The sequence below is a fragment of the Marmota flaviventris genome, chromosome 8 (genome assembly GCF_047511675.1).
Source record: "Marmota flaviventris isolate mMarFla1 chromosome 8, mMarFla1.hap1, whole genome shotgun sequence".
NCBI lineage: Eukaryota > Metazoa > Chordata > Mammalia > Rodentia > Sciuridae > Marmota > Marmota flaviventris.
The window spans coordinates 61218157-61243225 of NC_092505.1; positions in this window are offsets into that span (position 1 = coordinate 61218157).

The window sequence follows — 25069 nt, forward strand, 5'->3', positions numbered from 1 at the left end:
TCTGGCGAGTTGGGTGTCATTGTCTGACAGGAGCCTGAATAGATGACCAGAGCTCCAGATCTCAGAAGCAAGGAAGATTCACCTGTTCCAAAGATTTGGACACTCAGAATATTTTGACTCTATGAGGTCAGGGGGATGCTATATAGGACATGGAAGACATTTGTAGCCAAAGATATCTGTGGGAATTTCGAAATTCACAAAATTCTGGCTACTTTTTAATCTTCCCATAGAAAATAAGTTCCTAATGTTACACTAAGTTTGCTGATCATGAACCATTTTTTTTAATTTATAGCTTATTCTGTCCACTACTATTAAAACTTTGTTACTCTGAAAACTGAGCAATATTTTCTAGCTAACAATTTAATTTCAAATTCTTTAAGTGATATAAATTTCTTTATGATTATAAACATCATTCCCCACAGTTCTTTTTCCTGACCTTTAAGACAACCAATTTCTAGTTTTTTCTTTGTCTATTTGTATTCTGTAAACTTACTTCCATCCTGCTTTCTTTATTCATATATTCTTAGTGTGTCCAGAGCAGAGGAGTCTCTCTTCGACATGTGCCCTTGGTCACCAAAGAGAGGCTCTTTGCAGGAGATTGTAATGACTTGAGTAGGATCAATAAACAGGCTGGAGTGGTGTATAGTCGATGTTTGACTACAGCTGATAAGAGGAGATGGAAGACAAACAAATAGTAGGAAAAGCTTAGTTGCTTGAATTCCACCTGAGAAATCTGACAATGGTAGCTTGAACTTCATGTGAATCAAAAGGGAAATATCTAGTAAAGCCACACTAGTCTGTTAAATAGTGCCAAAATAAATCATTGTATTTTACATGCAGATGTCTACCTGTAGTGTATGCTGTGTTATTCAGGATCCCCCTGAACTCACTGTAGGAGAACAAGTGTATCCTGACTGTACAGGTAGTAAACTAAAGAGGACACCATGCAGGGAAATGTCCTGCAGAAGGAGTGAAAGAGAAAGAGCACGGTTCGTCAATAAGTCAAGAAAATGTGTGTTCAGAATCTGCTGCTGGGGATGCCTGGAAATTTTAGAAGACAAAATTGGCTCCCTGCCAGAGTATTGGGATGATTATTTTAAGACCATGGAAATTTGAGTTTGAGAATAGTCTTGGACTTTTCAATCCAAAAATTGAATGTCCTTTTTCATACATACAGATCAGGGAAATTCTGTTAATTAATTCTCTTGCTCCTTTTCTGAATGTGAATCTAAGTTGTATTCAGAACTGAAATCAAGATGTTTGGGTTCATGCTATGATTCCTTATATAAACTTTGCATAACACTTAAGCAAGCCACTTAATTCCTATGAACCACAATTTTCTCATCTTTTAACTGGACATAGAATATTCTCTGTCTCAAGATCACTGTAAGAGTTGAAAGGAGGGAGATAATGCTTTGACACTGTGAAATCTGTGCAAATGTTTATTATGATTGTTCCCCAATATTGATTTAGGGATGGAATATACTTCCTATTTTGTGACTAGTCACTGTCAAATGAATACATTTTTTGTTTACTTGGTTTGATGGTAGTAAGAGTTATTGGGAAGCCATGGTATTTTAGAGTGTCATTTTTATGAACATTTTTCTTTCTTGATTTATTTTTTAAGCTGTGTTAAAACAGGGACTGGTGTGGATCAGAGGGACAAATGCCATTGGCTTAAGGAAAAGGCAAATCAATCCTAAACAGCCTGCTTCAGCCTGAACCAAAGTGTACCATTTTTATAAAGTTGTGGCAGGATTAATTAAAGCGAAGTTTAATGAGCTGGAAAAGACTTTGTACCCTGTGGACATTAATACTAAACATCTAGCCCCAAGCTATTAGTATTTAGAATGCCCTGAAGATCTCAAAATTATTAGAAAAATTGGTCAGGTTGTAAAAGCATCATAGAGGTGATTGGTTTTAAAAAGGAGGATGAGTGTGGAAGGGAAAGATAAGTGTTTGTAATGTGTATGCATTTTTGTTGTTTCTTATTTATTAAAACATGGGATATATGTTTCTAATATTCCATTTTGAGAAAATAAGTGAATCGCACAAAATTGGAACTTATTTATTTATTGAAAGAAAAAGTTCCATAATAAAGTGTAAAATTATCAAGAAAGATGTTATGCCACAAAAAAGTAGATATTTGATCTTTAATTAACTAATTTATGAATCAAGAATATCTTGACCTGTGTAGTACTTAAATTAGGTAATTAGATTCCAAAATCAACCTTGAGAGGTCCCAAATTTACATCTTCCTCTTTGCACTTTCCCTTCATAGAAGAATCTGGTGCTGAAAGATAGATGAGACCAAAAGCCCAGTCTGGGGCATAAACAGGATCTACCTATTTCTTCAATTGTCTGTTAACATAGTACAAAGAGAAAAACAGACAAGAACTATTAATAATATAGGTTTTAATTGCCTTGAGTCTTTTTCTCCTATAAGGGAGATCAATTTTATAAGAAAGCTTTTTTCATAATTTTAACCTTCTGAGCTAGTTTTCTGTGTTTGTTAGGAAACATTACAAAACTAGAAGGCAAAAGAAATGGAGTTGGAAATAGTGATAATTTAAGTTCTTCTTTTCCTATTTTGATGCCTTTAATTTCTTTCGTCTGTCTAATTGCTCTGGCCAGTGTTTCGAGAACTATGTTGAATACCTAGCAGACCCAAAAGGGTCTACAAAGAAACTATTAGAGCTAATAAATGAATTCAGCAAAGTGGCAGGATATAAAATCAACACGCATAAATCAAAGGCATTCCTGTATATCAGCGACAAATCCTCTGAAATGGAAATGAGGACAACCACTCCATTCACAATATCTTCAAAAAAAATAAAATACTTGGGAATCAACCTAACAAAAGAGGTGAAAGACTTATACAATGAAAACTACAGAACCCTAAAGAGAGAAATAGAAGAAGATCTTAGAAGATGGAAAAATATACCCTGTTCATGGATAGGCAGAACTAACATCATCAAAATGGCGATATTACCAAAAGTTCTCTATAGGTTTAATGCAATGCCAATCAAAATCCCAACGGCATTTCTTGTAGAAATAGAGAAAGCAATCATGAAATTCATATGGAAAAATAAAAGACCCAGAATAGCAAAAACAATGCTAAGCAGGAAGTGTGAATCAGGCGGTATAGCGATACCAGACTTCAAACTATATTACAGAGCAATAGTAACAAAAACAGCATGGTACTGGTACCAAAACAGGCGGGTGGACCAATGGTACAGAATAGAGGACACAGAAACCAATCCACAAAACTACAACTATCTTATATTTGATAAAGGGTCTAAAAGCATGCAATGGAGGAAGGATAGCGTCTTCAACAAATGGTGCTGGGAAAACTGGAAATCCATATGCAACAAAATGAAACTGAATCCCTTTCTCTCGCCATGCACAAAAGTTAATTCAAAATGGATCAAGGAGCTTGATATCAAATCAGAGACGCGCCGTCTGATAGAAGAAAAAGTTGGCTACGATCTACATTCGGTGGGGTCGGGCTCCAAATTCCTCAATAGGACACCCATAGCACAAAAGTTAATAACTAGAATCAACAAATGGGACTTACTCAAACTAAAAAGTTTTTTCTCAGCAAAAGATACAATAAGAGAGGTAAATAGAGAGCCTACATCCTGGGAACAAATCTTTACTCCTCACACTTCAGATAGAGCCCTAATATCCAGAGTATACAAAGAGCTCAAAAAATTAGACAATAAGAGAACAAACAACCCAATCAACAAATGGGCCAAGGACCTGAACAGACACTTCTCAGAGGAGGACATACAGTCAATCAACAAGTACATGAAAAAATGCTCACCATCTCTAGCAGTCAGAGAAATGCAAATCAAAACCACCCTAAGATACCATCTCACTCCAGTTAGATTGGCAGCCATTATGAAGTCAAACAACAACAAGTGCTGGCGAGGATGTGGGGAAAAGGGTACACTTGTACATTGCTGGTGGGACTGCAAATTGGTGCAGCCAATTTGGAAAGCAGTATGGAGATTTCTTGGAAAGCTGGGAATGGAGCCACCATTTGACCCAGCTATTCCCCTTCTCGGTCTATTCCCTAAAGACCTAAAAAGAGCATGCTACAGGGACACTGCTACATCGATGTTCATAGCAGCACAATTCACAATAGCTAGACTGTGGAACCAACCTAGATGCCCTTCAATGGATGAATGGATAAAAAAAATGTGGCATTTATACACAATGGAGTATTACTCTGCATTAAAAAATGACAAAATCATAGAATTTACAGGGAAATGGATGGCATTAGAGCAGATTATGCTAAGTGAAGCTAGCCAATCCCTAAAAAACAAATGTCAAATGTCTTCTTTGATATAAGGAGAGTAGCTAAGAACAGAGTAGGGTCGAAGAGCATGAGAAGAAGATTAACATTAAACAGGGATGAGAGGTGGGAGGGAAAGGGAGAGAGAAGGGAAAATGCATGGAAATGGAAGGAGACCCTCAGAGGTATACAAAAGTACATACAAGAGGAAGTGAGGGGAAGGGGAAAAATAATACAAGGGGGACAAACGAATGTCAGTAAAGGGGGCAGAGAGAGAAGAGGGGAGGGGAGGGGAGGGGAGGGGAGGGGAGGGGGGATAGTAGAGGATAGGAAAGACAGCAGAATACAACAGACACTAGTATGGCAATATGTAAATCAATGGATGTGTAACTGATGTGATTCTGCAATCTGTATATGGGGTAAAAATGGGAGCTCATAACCCACTTGAATCAAATTGTGAAATATGATATATCAAGAACTATGTAATGTTTTGAACAGCCAACAATAAAAAATAAAAAAAAATAAAAAAAAAAAAAGAGTGAAGAAAAAAAAAAAAAAAAAAAAAAGAAATGGAGTTGGAGGCAGGTGAAAGAAGCTACCTAGTAGTGCTGTAAAAAGACAAGCATTAAGGCCTGAATGGACTCACATTGAATCCCGACTGCTCTATTTTTCTAGCTGAATGATCCTGAGCATGTTGCTCAGCCTCTCCAAGGCTTAGTTTCCTTACTCATGTATGGGCCCATCATGTGATTTTGCTGAGAAATTATTATAGTTAACTAATACTTGACTTACATATTCAACATTATTATTCATAAGTCTAAGACTAGGTCTTCCTTATGCAACTATAGCATCACAAATCAACTCCAACAATTACCGCAGAGAGGAAAACATCCATCCATCACATGCTCTTTTGGAATGAGGATGGACTACTCAATAACTGCATGCACAACCTCCCCAAGTACTGATGTGTAGAATAAATTGTTCAAATCGAAGTGATGAATACACTGGCATAGCAGTTATTTTCTTCTTTCACATGAAAACAGCAACACCTAGCTTTAATTATTTTTTCAAACTGCTGTCCCAAGAGCCATTAATTCACCTGCCATGGCAAGTCATGATCAAAAATTAGTTCACCCTTGATGCAGACATTTGTGGCACATGAGGCAGGTGTGCATAAAGTGAAGTTTCAAACATGAAGCCAACTTTGAGTCTTACCTTGAAATTGTGCCAGAAACAGTACAAACCTCAAACCACTCTTTCCACTTGAAAATACACTGGAGAGACCCTAATAAGGTTTAGATTTAATTCTCCTGAAAAGGAGCACACCCTGATTCCTATACTTCCTCTGCTCTGTCCTCTGTCTGTTTCCCCATGGCAATGGGGCCCCACTGAAGCATCCAGGCTCTTGGAATTCATAGTAAAAGTAGTGGCTGCATAAAGAGAGCAATAAACATAAATGATACCTGTGGGTAATAGGTTTGAAATTGCTGTGTTCCTAGGTAGCTGGATATAATTACAAGTACCCTGGATTCCATAGGGCTACCGTGCAATTATCACTCGAATTTCAAGAATAAAAAGGAAAGATTACAACAGTGTTGCTACTACTCAGTAATGTAACGTGAGAAAAAGGATATTGCTAGAAAGATAGCAATGGTTCTGCATATTTTCCTTGGTGCTCATTTCACATTGGGAGCCTGTGTATTTATAAGTCTAAAAGCACACAAATCTATGTGATTAAATCCATATAAGTTAACAATGCATCACCATTATAGTAAGGCTACTGCAGAGTTTCTTAGTATGTTAAAAAAATAAAATAAAAAGGAGGACAGAAGTATTGAGTGATGTCACTGCATTGTAACAGTGGCCTGTTATCATATATTTTGGAAGTAATTAAAGAGGATCCAGCGGTACTTCCCAGCCTAATGAGTGATTCTGCCACAGTCTCGCAGCAGGGAAGCCCCTGTGTGTTACTGTGCAATTCCACAGTATTTACTGGGGTAATGAGTGTTATTGCTGTGGTGTAACAGCAGGGAGCACTGCTCGCTGTGTTTCCCCCAGAGCTCAACCATAATTAGAAGGCAGAATGTGATTGTTGTTTTGCTAGACACCAATCATGATCTATTCCTATATTGTTCCATAGTAATTACCAAATGACATTGTGCAATTTCCCAGGGTATTTACTTTGGACAAACAAAGAAGATTTTTAAAAATTAAATTAATTAATTTTTCCTGCCATTGAGGCTTAATGACATTGTTTCTAATGTGGTTATAGAATATATAATTGCAAAATTGTTATTGACTTGTAATCACTGACTCATCTATCATCTTTGCTGTTGTTTCCCCAGGGCCTTGGCAGTAGGGTTGCCATTGCATAGGCCAGGGTTTTTTTGGAGCTTCATAGCACAGACAGGAGAGAAGAGATGGCAGAGAGAAGGGTAATAGGCCTGTCTGTCACACATGGTCATCCTTTACATTTTACTTCAACAATTGTATTAAAATATTCTACAACTATATAATCCTCCTTTGTTTCTAAGAGTAGGTCGAGTATATCAATCAAGAAGACATATGATCAGCAGAACAAAGCCTCAAATTGGCCCCTAATATTATCTCACATTAGATAAGGCAAGTACAGAAAACTATCTTGGTGTCAAATATTTTGATTTGCTGTCTGCATCAATGACTACAATATCCCATGAATTCTGGTATTCCTTGGGATTCCACTGCTGTCCTTTCTCTTGATTTTTAGCTTGAAAAAATGTGATCCATGTAAGTACAGGAGACATAATTTGGCTAGTGGAGAGAGGGTCTGGAGCCCATGGTTCTGTGTGGCTCTACCTTGTTAAAAGTTTCATTTGCTTGTGTGTCGTCATGGTAAAGAGTATTGTAATGGAATCCAATAACCACATCCATGTCCTGCTTTACCTTGATGAGAACTGCAGACATGGATTCTTCTTGGCAGAGATATTGAGCTTGATGGGTGGTATTTCTTGCACAAATGTTCCTCCACATGGCTTTTTTTGTCTAGGTTGACCACACAGCATATGTGGCTCTGCAAATCTATTCCCTGCTAATGCTGGGTTCTTCATCATTTTGCCATGGCATGCCCGTCCATCTTTGTGAGCACAATTTTTTATTAATCAGCGAAACGTTTGGGCCTTTGAAATTGAAATGGATTTCAGTCTTCTTTATATATTAATTATTGATAAATGGAGCTGAGGAGACAAGGAAGAAGCCTGGCATGATTAAAGACAGATAGTTTTTAATTTTATGTCTCTTGCAGTGACAGAGAAATTTAGTTTAATAGGAGTAATTTTTCAAAGGAGATGCAATCATGAAGGAGGATGTATAGAAAATGGGCAAAGCGTACTAAAAAAAGAGAGAGAGTGAGAGGGGAAAAAAAGAACCTTGCATGGGACACAGGCTGCTTCTGTAGATTACCTAAACATTTCCTAGAAGGCATTGTCAAGAGAGAGGGGTAGAAGTCCCTTAGTAATTTTATCTATGTTCTTGCCAATAAGAAGTATAACCCTAGAGCTAGACCCAAACCATATTATTTTCAAAAAGTTTTCATTTCAAATTAAGACAGCCTCCTATCTTGTAGATTATTTTACAACCTCCTAAATTAAACAAAGTCTCAAACAGTCTTTATTAGATGAATGTCCCAAATATCATATTAAAAGAGCATGAGCTACAGTTTTAAAAATTTAATAAAGTACCCCCAAAATAGGATAGCCAAGTTCTTGCCTTGTTCCGTCATTCATTAGCTTGCTTTAGGGGCCCACTTCACTTTCTGTAGTTTCAAGTTATTCCAGTAGAAAATGGTGATACTGTCCCTTCTACCAGATCCCTAGGTAGTTTCTGATGATTAAATTAAAAAAAAAAAATATCATGGCTAGTTTCTATGGCTCTTCTTCATTCAAAAAATCTTAGATCTTCTTATAAAAAATTATAAAAATAGGTGAAGCCAGGGTGGCCCACCAAATTCCCTTTTGTTCTCCAAATATGTGACCAATCTGGTTCAACACTATAAAAATATCTAAACCTAAGATGTTACAGGGTTTGTTCAGGGACCTCCAGATTTTTGACAAACAGAGAAAGACACAGTAATCTACCCTCAAGGATTCCATAGATTTTATTCCATGTTGGAGGATTTGCATTGTTATGGGCTACTATAAAATTGACAGGATGCCATCCACAAGTCCTCCACTGTTGCATTTTGAAGAGTCAGGCAGGAATGGAAAGCCTTGAGCTAGAGAACACAGGAAGAATGAAATAGAAAGAGAAGAACTAGCACTGGCTTTTGTGAACAAGTGTGAGAGCAGTGTGGGGCCAAGGCTCTGCTGCCTCAAGGCTGCAGACTTCAAAGGTGGCTGTCTGATTGATAGGGATACAAGAAAAAAAAAATCTCCCGATACAGCTCTGGCTTGCCCATTTTTAGTGGTTATCTCTAAACTGGCCTTCCATATTAATCTTCCTAAAACCTTTTCATTGTATTCTTTTGCTGCTCAGAAACCTTCAATGGCTCTCACTGGCACCATACTAAATCCATCTTTCCATTCTGTTTTCCTCCTGTCATCTTCTTTCCTTCTCCCATTCATTTTATGCTTGGATATATATCATATCTCCTCAATAATATTGCAGCTTCCTTAAAGTGTGAAGCCTGCCTTACACAATTATTCCCCTGTAACCTGCTTAGACAATGGAATCAATAAATGTTTCTGACTTGATTGTAACCCTGTAATTGAGCCATTAGTTTTACAGTTTTGTGTTCCTTTCTAATTTTTGTGTATATAACTATTTTCACACTGGATTACAATTAAAAATAATAATGTTAACTTGAATATCTTATACACCTGAAAGAGCTTTCAACATTAGGTTTTAATGGGTTGTTTGCTAACTGATCAATATTACCATGTGAGTTTTCCTGGCAATAAAGTGATTTTTCTTAGTGATATCCACAGAAAGTGTCATTATATGGTATTCTTCCCAAAGCTATGTCTTTACTTTTCTCTAGTAACTTAACATATATTTACATAAACATGTACATAAATCCAGTCAGGAATATTGTTAGGGCTGTATTCTTGGGAAAAAAAAAGAACATATCACAGCCCTGGTATTGCTATCTGGGCACCAGAATCTGTACTAGTATTGACAGAGTTGCACTCAGCCAAAGTATCTGTCTATAACAACACCTGAAAGAACATATATTTTAACTAAGAACTTTATCAGGACTGTAAATACAATCATCCCTGACTTACAATGATTGGACCTATGATTTTTCAACTTTACAGTGGCACAAAAGCAATATACATTCAGTAGAAACCATACTTCAACATTTGAAGTTTGATCTTTTTTCCAGCTTTTACCTTCAGCCAGCCACATGATCAGTGTTTAACTGATACTCCACAGTGCTCTGTGTTGCTGAGCTATGAAGTACAGTAGGTCAGGTATATCAAATGCACTTTCAACTTTAAATAGTTTCAACTTATGATGGGTTTATCAGTACATAACCCCATTTTAGGTCAAAGAACATCTATATAGTAGTTGGGAAAGAATAAACCTACATGTACAATGAGAAGCACGGTTGTAATCAAACACAATGTGTTCACCTTTACTGAGTGCAAACTCAATGAACACAACCAGGAGATAAAAGAGTAAAGAAAGATTTATTGCTGGCAGCAAGTAAGGAGAGCACTGGGAATAATTCACAAAGCAATGTCTCTCCTTGAACAATGAAAGCAAGGAACTTTTATTGGGGGAATTGATGAATATTTATATTAGAAAGAAGTCATCTCATATAGAGGTGTGTATATTCCTGAGCATGTGCAGTTGGAGATCCTGCTTCTTCAAACATTGCACAATCAAATCTGGTGAATGGGAATGGCAAATTTAACTTTATTATGAGATTATAATGAGCAAAATTTTCTATATGTCACCTAGAAGAGGGGCTGGATGGCACTAGCTGGTTTAAACCTGTGCCCTGTGATTCCTTTCTAGAGGTGTTATCTGAAATTATATATTTTATATATGTACTTATAAGTGATGGGTGATTGCCCCTAAAAGTACCTGCCTAGTGGCTAACAAGGGCAGTTTATCACAGAGATAGCCTATGCATTCAACTAAATATAGAAAAATGCTTAAAATTCATGGATAAAACTGGGCACAAGATTAATTGCTCTTTTGGTTCATTCTCAGTTCTTTGTATTATTTAGGTTCTGCATATCTTTGGTAGGGACCAGCTTCTTTTACTCTGCCATGTATGCCAAGATAGGTTTGGGTCATTGCATTGAGTTCTTACGACTATTTTTAGAAAATTCTAATTCTTTATCACTGTTTTGCCAAGGAAGCTTTGCTCTTTCCAATGAGCTTTGCATAATGCTGGCTGCCAGCCTCAGTTATTAGGCGAGAGATGGCTGTGCTGTGCCCCAGCTCACCCTTTTTCTAATATGAGGATTCTGGATGCTAGCCAGCAGCATCTATGTTCTGCTTCCTCCCTCCACCCCCTTTAAGTTAGGTTGGGGTGGTTGGAAAATGAGCTGACAATACATTTTGCCACTAAGCAGAGAGATACAGACCCACTTCCAATCACACGACTGACCAACATCCATCAGCAGATTTCTGTTTGTGGAGAAGAACATTGCATGGGTGGTGGCTGACTTAAATAATTCTTGTGGTATTGGGTGTATGTGTATTGAAAATTAGCATTTTCTGAATTACTAAGGTAAGTCCATTTTTAAGGACTCTCAGACTGGAAGGATCAACAAAGCACTCCTCATTACACTGAATACTATGCCTGAGGCTGCATGAAGAAATACAGGCCCTAAAGAAACTGAAACACAGAGCAAGAAATGTAAGGCATTTGGCTCATTGGTAGTTACAGGTTCAGTTTTAAAATGCAGATGAAAGATACCCCAGGTCCAACTGATACATTGTAATCTAAACCACACTGAAAATTGTGAACTGTATCACTGGCTAGCACATTAACCTATACATAATGCAACATTTGTATGGAGCCCAGTGAAAGACTGGATCTGACTCAGTAATTTTAAACACAATTGGCCTCTTTGATTCTTTAATTATCCTCACCAATTTCAAGATTAACCTGAACTTTAAATTACGTAGGCTTCCTCTTTTGGATTTGTGTTACAATTGTAGGCTTATTTAAATGTTAGATGGCAGGTTTTTTTTTTTTTTTCTTCTTCTTTGTTTTGTTTCTCTCTTTGCACTGAATAGAGATATTTGTTCCTAGTTATTATTGTCATAATGTCCCTGCCAAAAAATAATAATATTAGAGGCTGTGTGGGTCTCCAACCAAGCTATTGTGGAACCCCTGATGCAAGAGCTAGTTTGCCTGGCCAAAAAAATCATATCTGAACATAATTGGCTACAGTGACTAAAAAAGAGTGAGAAAGAAAGAAAAGAAGCCAGCAGGTCTGATAGGAAGGTTGCAGGCATTTATAACTGAATGGTCTCCAAATGTACCATTTTGCTTCTAATGACCCATGATTAGGAAGAGAACATAATTCAGGTTTTATCAAATGTTCAAATAAATGGCCTGACCACCCCTTCGTCTCAGCATCCCATTTTCTACCTTTATGATGTAAGAGAAATGGAGCTTAAAGATTAAGAAAGGCAAACTTAGCAGAAAGCCAGGTGGGTTTTTGTTGTTGTTGTTGTTGTTTTTATCTTATTTTTCTACCCTTCTCTATTTGTATAGTAATTAACCTTTCCAATAGTCTCCCTTGCAAAGCTTATTAAACAAATCTTTTTTTCCCCCCAGTATTCAATGTTCTTAAGTCAAAACTTTACTAAACATCTTGAGAAGGGGGGATGAGTGGGTGGGTAAGAGATTGAGATTGAGTAAGTGATTTCTGGAAATCATGAATTTACCCAAGGAAAATCACTTCATTTTGAGCAGAGATAATATCTGAATGTGGTATATGTGAGCTATGGGGACATGTGGATAGTTGCAATGTCCCTTCAAAGTCTGACCATAAGCACATTCTTTTTTCCCCTTCTTATTTACTAGTAAAATGATCATACCCCCCTCTATAGCCAAGTATCTCATCTCCTTTTTCTATAATTTACCTTCTCAGATTTATATCTACTTCTTAAAACTCAGTTTTTCTAGATCTGCACTCCCTGGTTTTCTAAATGCTATCTTTATCTCAATCATTCTTGGGCAGTTCCTCTTATTGCATAACTCTCATAACCACTATATCAAATTTATATATCAACTTATTGACATGCTTCCATCCTGTTTTATTTGATATGTCCCTTGAGCTTGTCAATGTCATTGACAAATATTTCTGTCTCCAATCATTAACATAATGCACATCATCTAGTAGGACCTCAACAAATACTTGTTTAACTATGGAACTAATATAACTTAAAACCCTGCTAGTACTATTGTCTCACTCACTGGTCATGCACCCACATTTATTTACTTTCCTGATGGTCCTTCACTACTCTGAGCTTCAAGGGTAGAATGGGTACATAATGGGTTATATCAATGTGTGTATTATAGAAATGAATATGGTATTTAAATTTTTATAATCTAATAAATATATCTGTTTAATAATAAGATTGTAATAAGTTATAGTCTAATAAGAATGTTCCTATCCAATATCTTGGTAAGCTGTGAAATGTTCTTTTGAATATTTCCTTTTTTTTGTCATGTGATCTTGCTTTTTATGATTTATAACTAATAAGTTCATTTCATTAACTTATTTACTTCTACACTGGGGATAGAACCCAAGGATCCTCAACCACTGAGCCACATCCCCAGCCCTTTTATTTTTTATTTTGAAACAGGGTCTCACTAAGTTGCTTGGGGCCTAGCTAAGTTGTTGAGGCTGGCTTTGAACTTTCAATCCTCCTGCCTCTGCCTTCTAAGCCTCTGGAATTACAGGCATGTGCCAGTACACCTGGCATAGCTATTAAGTTTAATGCATTTGTGTATAAGTTAGGAAAAATCATTGACAAATGTAAGAAAAGAAAGTTCTGGTATGCCATATTGGTATCACCTATTACAATCACAGCTTCTCTGCCCCATAAGTATGTGACAATGCACATGTGGGTGTGTGCATACAGTTTATATTCAGGTTTGCCAGGTTACCTTAGGTTTTGCAACTTTGGATACCTAGAAAACTTTTAGATCCTCTTGGAGCATGCATTAGTTATCTTTGCATTGCTAAAACAGCACACCTGAGATAATCAACTTTTAAGGGACCAGAGTTTATTTGGCTCACAGTTTTGAAGCTTTCAATCCATGGTCAGTTGGTCACACACATTGCTTTTGGGCCTGTGGTGAGCCATATATATCCTAGTGAAGGCATATGACAGAAGAAGGAGCTTACTTCATATCAGAACCCTTTCCAATATCTCCTTCAAGGGCATACATCCCTTTCATGAGGTGCCACCTCCTAAATGTTCTACCACCGCTCAATAGTGCCACAGGTTAGTTACTAGGCCTTCAACAAATGGACTTTTGGGGTATATTCAACATCTAGACTATCAGAGCAAGAGATGAAAATGGATTCTTTGCTATAGAAATATCATCCCATGAAAATAAATCAGTCTTGTAGTTGTACAATTCACTTAACTTCTTTTTATTTTAAAGAGAGAGGAGAGAGAGAGAGAGAGAGAGAGAGAGAGAATTTTTAATATTTATTTTTTAGTTTTTGGCGGACACAACATCTTTGTTTGTATGTGGTGCTGAGGATTGAACCTGGGCCGCATGCGTGCCAGGGGAGCGTGCTACCACTTGAGCCACATCCCCAGCCCTCACTTAACTTCTTAAGACTTCTTTCCCTTCCAAAGGAGGCTGATGAAACTGACTCTACAAAGTAATGGGGCTGGTGATGGGGTGAGGGCATTACAAGTACACTATACATTCACATCATGCACAATATCAGTCACAGGATCAATATGAGGACTTCTACATCGAGGGATGAAAATGTCCTCATTGTAAAGCACCCATATGTCCTGAGGAAAGAGTAAGGACAGAAACTAAATATTTAGCAGGCAAATATTTGGTGCCTGAAACTATGTGACAATGAGGCAAATCCATGAGTGTATGGATGAAGCACTTTTTCTGGGACATTAAGAAATTTCTTGCTGAATTTTCATTAATTCTACATGAAAAAATAATCTACATATAAACTTCCAGCCTTGAGTTCCAGGTTTTTTGTTCTAATTATTGACTGTGCTGAATATTAGTGCATCCCGCCCTAGTTACTGATGATTGCTTAAGCATTAATTGATGGTAGCTGTGTCTGAGCACTCCAGTGCCTTTTAGGACTCTTTCTTGATGGTAATTTCCTGAAATCCTTATTTCTTCAGCAATGTGTGGGAAATGCACAGTAAGATCCTTTAAATGAGAGGGTTGCAATGCATGTCACTTAGTTACTGATTTCTGGCTGCTGATTGCATAGAGATGGAACAAATTCAGATAGATGTCACCATATTCCAAAGTAAGGAACCCTAGGCTTTTGACATGAAAAAAAAAAAAAAAGGAATTGACCCTACTCTTACTCTTTTTTCTGTTTGTAGTTACTGCTTTTTCCTATCTCAAATTACAAATAGAAAAATTACTTATTTTATCTCATCAGAGAGGAAAAAGGAAAACCTCAAGTTTTATGAATTTATTAAAATTATTTTCAGTTCTAAGATGCGGTGTGTTTTCTTCTTCTTCCTTTTCTTTGGGTCTCTGGCATTGATAATCCTGACTACATCATTGCAGATACAGTTCAAGGTCACTCACTATTTCCTTTATGGAGTTAACAACTTGGTGTTATTGAAAAATATTAAAGCTCAGATAACGTGGCCTAGAAACAAAATTAAGGACAACTAATTTTTTTAAATTTGTTTTAATTAGTTATACATGACAGTAGAATGAACTTTGATATATCATACATAGATGATTTCTCATTTTTATGAGTGTACATGTTGAAGAATTATCTTGGTAATGTAGTCACATACATACATACAGTAATAATGTTTGTTTCTACTATCTTTCCTATCCCCACATCTCATCACTTTCTTCTACCTAATCTAAGCTAATGCTATTCTTCCCTAGTGCCCCCTGCCTTATTGTGAATTATCATCCGCATATTAGAGAAAAAAAATTGGCCTTTGGTTTTGTGGGATTGGCTTATTTCACATAGCATGATATTCTCCAACTCCAACCATTTACTGGCAAATGCCATAATTTCACTCTTCTTTAAAGCTGAGTAAAATTTCATTGAATATGTACTTAAAATAAGCATACTATAGTGATGCAGCCATATCAATGTTTATAGTAGCTCAATTCACAACAGCTAGACTATGGAACCAACCTAGTTGTCCCTCAATAGATGAATTGATAAAGGACAACTATTTTTAACTTCATAAGGTTATTGTTGAAGATATTCTTCTAAAGAGATGAGTATGAATCAACTGATCTCTCTGCAGGTAGAATAGAAATTTCTAGGGATTTTTTTTAGCATTTGAAATTATACATGGCCAAGATTTTGTTTTGATTTTTTGTCAATACTGGAGTCCTGGGCTAGAAGCCTGACTCTAATGGTCTCAACAAATACTTGCCCCCAAATCAAACATAAAAGGAAATGGGGAAAAGCAGGAAAGGCAATTTTAATCAATATTAAATCATAGTAGAAAGGCAAAGGGAGATCCAGCATTTCATTCCTGTCTTCAGGGTGCTCACAGGAGTTAAGTGGAGGAAGAATTTGGGCAGGGGCAAGAGGTCTGCATCTCTTTATCACTAAGCAGCTTTGGCCAAGTTGTGATCTGGTTTGTCATTCTCCCAGTTATAGTTTTGTGAGGTGTCTTCAGAGAAATTATTATCATTCAAGTGGAACATTTTCTACTTGTGGCTCAAGATGTTTTTTGTTTTTTTTTTTTTTTTTGTGGGAGCTGTGATCATGGAAGGGGGCAATTTAGTTCCCAGATTGCTTCTGCATGGGTGGGCAGTCTCATCTTTGGGTGATGTGCATGTCTCCCTCTGTTCCTGAAGTTGTAGGCTAATGACTAAAGTCTTCTAGGCTCCAGGGTCCTGATTCTGTAAAAGCTGAAAATCCAATGTCTCTGAACATTTTGTGTCAGTCTCGAAGGGGAGGAGATGACTATGTAAATTCAGGGCTAATACAGTTTATATAAAGTGTTTTTAGATGAACATTCATTAAATGATTACTATGCCTACATGAAAAGCTAAGCAGGGATCTGAAGACAAATACGAAATGAAGGCAGCAATGCTGAGCTTACCATCTAGCATTTGCAGAACCAAGAGTCATTGCTTTTAGCAAAGGCAGCTTATCTAAGAACTATGGTAATACTAGACCAAAAAATAATTTATTCATTCATTTTTTATATATACACATGTGCATACACATGCATGCCCATTATGTCTAAGAGACTGTGCTAGATACCATGGATATTAGAAAGATGAATTAGATATGGTCCCTTTCCTCACAGTTATAATTTAGTAGTTTTTTGCATGATCTCCATAAATGCGATTGCTAGGGTCATGGAGTGGATAAGGTAGTAGCAAAATAGTAATGTGAAAAGAGCAGAAGTCAGAGGTCAGAGCCATAGGAGTTCATCCACCTATAAAATGCAAAATGAAGGGGGAAAAGCCACTCAGATAGGCAGATAAAAATTGGCTGAAATGACAGAAAGGGGAGCAAAAGCATTACTGTGTCAAAAATCTGAAAAGAAGAGATGTTCACGAAAGAAACGGAAATAAAGTTTCAGAGTGGCCAAAGAGAATCAAGACTGAGTGAAGGCCATTGCATTTGACAAGTAGGAGGATGCTAGGATCTTGAGAAAAGTGGTTTGAAGGTAGCTGAGTTGTAAGGGGTTGAAGAAAGTATTTGGTAGGGAAATAATATGGGAAGTAGATTCTTTTGAAAGGCTGGTGTTAGCCCCAAAAGTACAGAAGCAGCAGGACTCATATGAGAGTAAAGGAATGTGAATAATAGGGAACATGATGTCAGGGAAATATGAGTTATGAGCAGGGCTGTGACAGAGGAAAAAAGACAGTGGGGGAGAAAGTAGGGGATGATGCAAAGAATAAGGAAGATATTAATGGAAGCAGAACCTCAAAGAAGTGGAGGGACGTGGACTGATGTTAGAGATACCTACATGTATAGTTTTGATATTAGATTTGGTATCAAACAGTAATTTCTTTTGTTTTAGGAAAGAAAAGATGGTAAGAAGACAGCGATTTTGTTGAAATTTGAGTTCAGCCAGTTTATGTTACCCTAGAGCTCTTCACATGGCAGGCAGATTTGAATGCTGCCTTCAGCCCCATGATTTAGTTTGAGGAATGCATACAGTGTTTGAAATGCCTGTGTTGTGACTCACAATGGGAAAGAAACATGGATACATTCAATGTTTTTGAGTAAATGTTCTAAGGATCCAGCTGAAGTCCAGAGTAGGAATTTTTCATCAAGTAATGCAGCTTTATGCATTTCTCTAATAACAATGGGTAACCAAGAATTGTCTGTATGCAGTGCTATGAGGATTGCAAATCTAGAGTTCTCAAGTCTTAGTAAGTGTTCTGAGAACCCCCATTATTCAATACACTGTTCTAGGCTTAGATAAAAGCACTTGGAAGGCTGAAACAGGAGGATCTTGAGTTTAAAGCCAGCCCCAGCAAAAAACATGAGGTGCTAAGCAATTCAGTGAGACTCTGTTTCTAAATAAAAACTACAAAATAGGGATGGGTATGGGGTTCAGTGGCTGAGTGCCCCTGAGTTCAATCATTGGTACCAAAGAAAGGGACTTCCTTATAGCAGCCACATCAGAGAACAATATTGCACTTGATGAATGGCAACTTAGACCGGTAAAAGTAACTTATTCAGAGCATTCAACAGTAGATAACAGAGGCAGAATGGCATTCTGGAGCCTTCAGATCTTCTCTGAAGCCTTATTGCCTGGAGTTGAATCTCAGTTCTGCTGTATAAATTTAGGCAGTGTCTTAATTTCTCTGAGTCTTAATTTCTGTATCTATAGAATGAAGTCAATGAGATTCAATGTGTTAATACATGTAGTTAAATCATTTGTGACTATACTCAGCATATTTGAAGTCCCTAATGTTAATTACTACCAGGAAACATCAATTCTGATTTTCTGAGTTAAAAATTTTGGATTTTTATCCTACTTACACGTAATTTTTCAAGGTATGCCCTATAAATCATACACTACATAAAGCATTATCAGGTGAAAAAGAACACCATTGCCACAAAAACTTGGGGAAAAAAATTAGACCAAATTCATCTATGTTTTATATCATGACAAGCTTAGAACTATTTATTAGGCTAATTTATCCTGGGATTTCTAATATGGGAACATAACAGAAAACAATATTTAGCTAAAGTTTATATAGAATTTACTTCTTCTTCAAAATACCTATTAACATTTTAGGAATTGTTGTTCTATGGAACCTTCTTGCAAAAAAAAAATGTTCTGCTTTTTATCTATTAGAGGGAAAATCTTTGAAAATTTAGCTCCATGCCTGACACAACAATGAGTTTCTAGGGAATCAAAGCCAGAGGACTGAGAATTGTCAGTGTTCAAGGAAGTAGGTTTACTGTTAGGGCAGAGTGCAGACTCAAGAGACGGTGAAGTGCAGGATGGAAAAGGAGGTATTAAGATGGGAAAAGAGGTAAAACCGCAATATCTGGACCTTGGAGGTGAACCCATGATTCATGTTAAAAAGACCCACCATGTGAGATACTTGTGTTTCTCAATTCTTTTTATTTAGGCAGCTGATTTCCTTGTTGTAGCTTAATGTTTTTGAATAAAAAAATATATTTGGAAAGACCTGGTATCAAAAATGAAAAGGAATTGTTTTTCCCTTGGTTACTATACAAGTGAAAATGAAGATGTTGTTTGTTATACCAAAATAGTCTTGCTAATTCTATGAGATAATTTTAGCAATAAGGTAGAGGGTGACAATGAAAGGAATTAGCTTATTTCTTTTTAAAAAAAATATATATTTTTTTAGTTGTAGATGGACACAATCTCTTTACTTTTATTTGTTTTTATGTGGTGCTGGGGATTGAACCCAGGCCCTCCCACGTGCAAGGCAAGCGCTCTACCACTGAGCTATAGCCCCAGCCCAGGAATTAGCTTATTTCTAGTTAGTTAAATCTACTATAAGCAAAAAGGCATGAGAAGCTGAAGACAAACAGGACAACTGTATTTGTGTCTTCATTTTCAACAATTATACCTACTCTATAAACTTTAGCAATATCTGAGATCTCCAGCTTTACCTATTTTGGCAGATTTGCTTATTGACCAAATTTATCTACAACATATTTAGTAGAAAATTAGATAATCAAGCAATCACAACAGCTAAAGTGTTTTGAAAAAGATACTGATCAAAGTATACCAAATGGGAAAGACATTCCTTCCATTCTGCCAATATCTCTTTTTTCCCTTCCAATAATCTACCCATCTTACACTGACTTCAGGTCAAGCACTACACTCGACACCAAAGATCCCCCCCACCAAAAAAAAAAACTATAAGATGCTCCTTCTGCATTTAAGCACCTCAAAATCCAATGGTAAATAAATTGGATTTAATTCTCTCTGCACTTACAGAATGTTGTCTATGTATTAGGCACTGTTCTAGGAGTCAGAAATGTTGTTATTATTATTTATTATGAAATAATATGAAGGTTATGGAGCTGGGGGAGTAACTCAGTGTTAGAGCACTTGGTCTAGAATCTGTGAGGCCCTGGGTTATAGCCCTTTTCCATCCCACTAAAAGTTTAAAATTGAGAAATCCAATGTTAAGGAAGAACAAAGAACAAATGTCAAAATTAACTTTGGGAAATCGGAAAACTTGGCCTTTGAGTTTTAAAAAGGGTGTAAGTACAAACATACAGACATAAAATATCAAAATGCATTTTGGGAATTGCAGGTATAAATAAAAGGGAAGATTGATAGGAAGTGACAGGAGATGAAGCTAAACACCTGGGAGTGGCGGGGGCATAATAGTTGATATGTTTTGGGATCTGGCCATAGTGTTACATCTTTAAGGAAAAGAGTAAAAATTGAATTCAAAATAAGTCAAGTGATGCAGAATAGATGAAAGAAAAGGGGAACACAGAGAACTTTAAAAAAAAAAAAGACAAGTCTACTGGAAAAGGAAGGTTATGTAGAATGTGTAAATTAACCTCTGTGGAATGGAGGACCTAAATCAGATGGAAGATAGATGTACTTAAGGGTCATAGACCAGGACAGAGGCAGGACTTCAAATCCACAGAGAAGAGATTTCACTTCACCAAGCAGATGACAAGGAGCAATTAAGGGCATGAGAAGAAGTAAGATGGCCCTGAAGCAGTACTCTCTGGAAACTGAGTTCCTTCCATCTGGCCTCACACACTGTATGAAGCACCGGTGTCAGACAGGCACCTAACTGGTGCCCAGGGAAGGTGGAGCTCGAGGTTAATTCCAGTCATATGATTAGTTAATTCCCCAGGGCAATCCCAAATTAACCCCAAGGGCTCATACTATTCTTTATAACATGAACATCGGCTGTGTCAATTAATTAGGGAATTAAGGAGCAGGTAATGTGGCCACACTTCAGCAACGGGTCATGTATGATGATGAGTATACACTGTGGTATAACCAGTATTTCATTTGAGCATTAAAATGTTAGCTATTGAAGACGGCAGTAGTCAATGAGAACATTTTCACATCATAATATTATCTAAAAAAAGTTATTTGTCCACATTCCCAATAATTATTACCATATCGTTTAGGAACAGGCTTGAAAATAAACCTAACCCTACTGACTTAACATAAATAACTATTTATTTACTCTGAATGTATAGAAGTAAATATCTAATATTATGTGCTTTTAATGTAATAGGAAATGTAGGATGATCCTTATCTCTTCCTATCTCCCAAAATAAATATAAAAGAATGAATAAATAAATGTTTAAAAATATGTTTTTTCCCCCTCAAGGCTGAGATAAAACTCAAATAGCAATCACATTAAGTATAAGATTTACACAGTCACATAAATAAATAAAGTACTATATTTGTATGAATTAAAAAGGAAATAGCTACCCACAATTCTTGAGTTAGGGTTCTGCTTATAATCTAGACATTTCCCAGCAGGTGAAACCCTTGTTCACCAACAGAAAAACTTCATGATGGTCAGTAACACAATGGATTTTCAGCATTTTAGACTAAAAAAAATTAGTGTTGGTGGTTAACAATCTCATAGAGAGATAATTATGGTAATAGATCTAGTGTTGGGAACCTTCTAGTCATTAACCTGAAGTAACCTGGTACTGGGTTTTGTGCATGGACTCTTTAGTGAAATTACAGAGGTTTCTGCAGTCAGTCCTTAGAAGGATGCTAGGACATTTGAAGACCTTCCCAACAGATTGACTATATAGAAAAGTCAGATGACTTACTTTGACCTTAAAAAAAAAAATATTGAAATGTGTGCAGTGGATCAAAAAAGGCATGCTGAAGGACACATGTAAACATTCTTGAAATTTAATATCACAAAAAACATACAGGATTAAAAGAAAGACACTGTGTCCATGTGTCTTCAATTAAATTACACATTCACAGTCTTAGGTGCTATTCTAGTCTTGTCACCTATTCATGTACGCAAGGCATTTTACTGTATTCTGGGCTTCAGTTATAAATTAGCAATGCATATATTTTCCTAGGATTAAAAAATTATGTTTGGAGATTTAGTTTTTATTTTAAGACTCACTCAATTCTAGCACAGGAAATGAGGTTGCCTAAGGAAGAGGTGTTTTAGCTATTTGTGCCAGTTACTATGTTAATACGAAATGATGTGAGTGATGTGCATCTGTGTCCACCTTCAGTATCTAGAATTTTTTTTTCCAGTTTAAAGAAACAAGGAAAAAGTGCTCTGTAAATTTTCTGCCTGCATTTCTGATTCCTCCTTTACTACTCTGCCCAGTAGAAGATGAGATGATTTCCTCTAAATGGAGGGAATGGAAAAGAATGCAATAATTTGATGTAAACATAAAATCTAACATTTTCATAGGCTGCCTCAATCTTGCTGCAAAAGATAAGATCATGACTATACAACAGTGTAGTTGGCTAGGAAATTCCATACATACTTTAAGTAGTAAAACTTCCATTAACTGGCCTTCCATCCCATAATGTCTTTAGAAATGAAACTTAGGTCTTTCTTCCTTTTGCATTCTTCATCTACTTTGAGGGACCAGGGCATCTTGTCAGCCTGCTGATGGGTTGGTACTGATTCAGCCTATTCAGTGTAAGAGGCTACAGACACTTGATTTACAAGCAAAATGAGAACTTCTAGAATGACCACTCCAAGCTTGCAGGAAGCTTATTTCTTTCAGAGCCGTCTGCATATTAGCTGTTTTTAAGGCATTTGGTAATATTTATGACTAATACTCTATACACCAGTATTTTAAGATTTATAGAACACATGAAGATGCTTGTATTCTTATTTTCTCAGGGACTAAGAGATAACTTTAAACAATTATTAATGTTGCAAACTCTATATCATTTTTAAAACTGTTTTATGCCCTATATAAAAAAATCAGTACGGGGACAAAACTATGTAAAATATTAACAAAATGAATTCTATCAGGACTTTCTGAGAGCCCAAAGCAACCCAATTCATTTAAACCTAGATTTTTTTTTTCTTGTAATGAAGATTAAACCCAGGAAGGCTCTATAATAGAGCTACATCCCTATCCCTTTTTATTTTTTATTTTGAGATAAAGTCTCCATAAGTTCCTTAGACTGGCCTCAAACTTAGAGTCCTCCTGCCTCAGGCACTTGAGTCACTAGGATCATAGGGATATACCACTATACCCAAAAACATGGAATGTTTTTTAAGAATCCAGAATCTTGGGCTGGGGATGTGGCTCAAGCGGTAGCACACTCGCCTGGCATACGAGGGGCGCTGGGTTCGATCCTTAGCACCACATAAAAATAAAATAAAGATGCTGTATCCACCGAAAACTAAAAAATAAATATTAAAAAATTCTCTCTCTCTCTCTTAAAAAAAAAAGAATCTAAAATCTATGTAGAATTGCATAACTGAAGCCACTGAGGAGACTTCATTTCTATTTTGATCTTTTATTTTAATAGTAGAAAAAGTTTATTTGGGCTTATCGTTTAGAGATTCTGTTTTTGATTGGGAGACTACAGTGCTCTGGGCCCACGTGAGGTAGAATGTCATGGTAGAAGGACATAACAGAGTAAAGTAGCCCAGGACATGACAGACAGAACTCAGAGAGCCTCTATTTATCCATGTGAATTATATCTTTCCCACAAAAGCAGTAGAGAGATTCCATAACTGTATTTAATAGTAAGAACTGAATGTTAATTTTGCTCATTTCTCCTTTAGTGACTTACTCCTATGAAGATAGTCTGGGCACATCTTAGAATATATTTAAGAATGTGTCTTCATTCTTATACTTTCATGTTTATTAATTTCTTTCTCTTTTTTTTCTTCTAGGTAAGTCCTGCCACTTTCTAAATCTTACAAAAATGTCCTTTAGAAAAATGGTAAGTCCCCCCACCCAAAAAAAGAAGAAAGGGTAAGTCACTCCTGAATTATGACTTCATTGTCCAGTATATAATGAGATAATGATGATTATTTTTAGACTACATTTTCTATCAGGTAATGTCTTGAATTTTTCACTCACACTGAAAGATACTTGGTCATGAGTTGTGGCTATTTTCTGTTTGATAAGTTAATAGATCCTTGCTATTATGAGTTTTCACTGTGTCATTCAAGAGTCACCTGATACATATTTTAGAGAGGGGATGTTCAGCTTCCTATAGGCATTGAACTTTCTGGTCAGAGAACTCAGATGGTGCATGATGAGTTTGGAGAGTTTAAAAAGTTTCCATTTTTAAGCATCAGATTTTAGAATTCTGTAGGTAATATTCCAGTGATGTTAGATGATTAAAACCTTTTAAAAAAATTGCAAACCCAAACTGTCAAAAATTGTAAAAAGTGACAGTGAGAATGAGAAGCAAAAGTTCACAAAAACCGTCTGTTTTGTTTAGTGCTTCAGAAGGAAGGATATTGACACCACAGTCTTTGTCTTCTGGAATTAGTTTCATGGTCCATTAAAAGAAGCACAAATTTAGCTGTGTGTGCTACAGTCCTTTACATTCAGAGATGACACACATTGCAGGGAATTTTGATTCATTTTCCTTAAGATGAAAGTGTGTAAACAAACTGAAAATATGACTTAGTGTTGTCAATTAGTTTATTTTGTGTCCTTAGTTTCTCTGCTGTGTTGTACCTAATTATCCTTATACCAGAACCATATTCTCTACTGTTTCAGGATACCATTTTCTTATGAAGTTGAGCATTCCTTTGTTGTCATCAAAACAAATAATAACAACATATGAAAGGACACTTAGTTGAGAACATAAGGAACTAAATAAGAGCTTTTGTTTCTCAATCTTTTAGTTGGAATCCTCTTTTAAAAAAATAAGACTTTAAAAAAAGCTTTATGTTTTGATGCTAGGTGATAGCATTTCAATTACAACTGATTATTCCTTAAATCACATATATTTGTAATATAACAGTTTTAAATAACTCAATTATAGAAAATCACCATATGACATGTGGATTCTCCTACATGAAACTCTGTAAAATTAACTATGAGTACGGAAATTAAGAATTCACTGAAATATGTCCTCTGATGTTTAAGTCTCTTGAATTATTTAATAGTGTCTGATTTATAACCATCACAAAATCATCTCTAT